Source organism: Pseudopodoces humilis, chromosome 2 (genome assembly GCF_049639895.1).
Source record: "Pseudopodoces humilis isolate 2021_Gansu_Grassland_sample_001 chromosome 2, ASM4963989v1, whole genome shotgun sequence".
Taxonomy (NCBI): Eukaryota; Metazoa; Chordata; class Aves; order Passeriformes; family Paridae; genus Pseudopodoces; species Pseudopodoces humilis.
The window spans coordinates 114,293,189-114,295,827 of NC_142201.1; positions in this window are offsets into that span (position 1 = coordinate 114,293,189).

Consider the following 2,639-nt stretch of genomic DNA (forward strand, 5'->3'; position numbering starts at 1 on the left):
CCTTACAGAAACACACAGAATTAATGGTAATTAATTCTACCCAGGCAGCTTCACCCCTGAGAACCTACGCACCAGGCTCCTCAGTCCTCTCATACCTTCCTCCATTATCACAAATTAACCCAAACCTTCAGTAGGAGGAAAAACACCCCCTGCTTTTCATTGATTCCTTTTAGGAAAAGCAAGACAGGGATGTTGCCCTCATACCTGGGGGAAACTGAGGCACAAACAAAGCAGGGTCGAGTTCCTGATGGCAGGGAAGGGCTTGCACAAGGGAAAAGCCCCACAGAAATGGATTTTAGTCCTCAGCAGGGCAGCATCAGGACCACCACAGCCAGGACAGTGCTTTGTTTGTCCTTCCTCTGGTACAGAGGCGGCTCCTGTGCCCTGCCAAAGAAAGTGGGATTGTTAATAAGGCTTTCTCCTATTTACCTCTGGATGTTTCTAATTAGCCAGGTTGTGATAGTTCTGGGAGACGAGGGATCCTGTCCCCAGCAGCAAGGAGGGGCTGGAGGTGACACCACCAGGGATCAGGGGCCTTTTCCTGAGGGACAGGGGCTGGGGACACCCAGGGGTCAGGTCGAAGTCCCTGGAATGAGCAGAGCTGTGTGTTTTCCCCAAGCGTGGCTTTGGGCAGCCCCTCAGGAAGCTGGCACAGCACTGCCCAGGCAGATGGGGAAGGATGTGTTTCCACTAATCTGCCCCAATCTGGATTATTTTTCCAAATAAACCTCTGTTCCCAGCTGTTTTAAACCAGTTTTTGGTATGTTGGGGTCAGGTGGGATTCTGGGGATGAGGGAGAAGCTGGCAGGGGTGGAGGAGATGGAGAGGATAACATCTGCTGGGTGTTATCCTGCTGAGCCACCAGGCTTCCATCGTCTGCACAGAGGGAGGGACCGAATGGCTCTGAGGTGGTTTTGGCAGTGCATCAACCAAATCCTGAGGCTGGGATCATCCTACAGGCCCTCAGGCCTTCACTGAAGTTTCCTCCTGTCAAAAGCCAGAGCCAGTGGAAAATAATTTATCTTGAGGGCCTGGTATCCCCCCACCTCATCTCCCATCCAAAGCAGAGCTGGGATCCTCTGCAGCTCCTGCCAGGATAAAGCGGCCAAGAAAAGGCCTCTGGTGCTGGCTGTCCAGGATGATGCACATCAGCCAGTTCTGGGGGGTTTGGGGATCTCTCAGGGAGCCAGGATCAATCCAGGGCAGATCAGTGCAGGCCCCTGATCCTGCCTGAGGACACATGGGCACAGGCAGTCCCGCAGAGCTGCTCCATCCTCCCAGCACGTTCCCCAGCCAACCTGACATTTACAAATCCCTATTTTCAGATGATCTTCATCACTTCTAATTGTTCAGGCTCCTCAGCCTCAGAGATGCTGCTCTGCAGGGACAGGATTGGTCCCTGAGCCCATGTCTCTCTGGCCCTGTGCCTCAGTTTCCCGGTTGGCAAACTGCAGTTGAGGGTCTCCCCGTGACTCCAGGGACCAGGTTTTGGGGGCTGTTGGTCCTGCTCCCCGCCAAGGCACTCGGATGGGATTTCAGGTGCTCCAGCACACTCCATGGAAGCAGCCAGCCCTCATCCCTTCACAGCACCAGCCCACGGGGCACTAGCCACGTCCTCCCACGGCAAGAAGCAGCCAAGCAGGATGAATCCAGGAGGGACTGGCTCCGGAGATGCCTCAGGAGCCTGCAGAAAGCCAAGACCAGGGGACAGCCCACGTGGGCTGGGCTTGGCACATTGGTAATTAATTTAGTTACTAAATTAACATTTAAATTGACAAGACCTGAATGTGAAAGGCAGGCACTGCTGCCTGCCAGGACTCATCAGCTTCCAGCGACCCTGGCTGCTCCCAGCCCGCTGTCCCTGGGTCCTGGTGCTCTGCCAGCAGCACGGAGGGGCTTGCAGTCCCCAGGAGCTGCTCTGGTTCCCCACATTGCTGGACCAGCCCCATCATGCTATTCTGGAAATGTCTGTGCTCAGCAGGGACCAGGCCAGCAAATGCCAAGCCTGGGGTTCACCCTCTCCCTGCTGAAGTGTTTCCCAACCCTGGGCAGCCAGGGGGACACACTGGGAGCCCTGGGGCTCCATCCCTCTGCACGGGCTGGTGGTGGCAGCCGGTGCTGGATCCTGGAATTGCAGTGTCCCCACTACAATCCCTGCCCTGCTGTGCGCCCAGGGTGACCCCACTGCTCCCCTCATCCACCCCAAACAAACCTGACCCTCTCCCCACCCTTATCCTGTTTCCCAACCACCGGGAAGGTTGAGGCTCCCCCTGGAAAGCACCATCTGTTGCAATGGCTTGCAGAGGATGGGCTGGAATTCCAAGGGAGTTGTGGTGAGCTGGGAGGAGGAGAGTGCTCAGGCACAGCAGCCTTGGCAGATAAAACAACAGTGGGTACACAAGACCCCTCAGGATGGAGCCTGCAGCAATCACTGAAGGGACACTCCAGACCCCAGCCCCCCGTCAGCCCCAGGGACAGCCTCCACAATGATCAGGGGAGAGCTCAGTGCCATCAAAAGGAGCAGCTCTAGGCAGTCTCTTGATCCCAGACCTTATCCAAGCGGCACACTGATACTCCTCCAAGCCCATCTCAGCCTCTGGGGCAGAGGTGTTTGGCTAAAGAAGACAAAGAAACCTGGA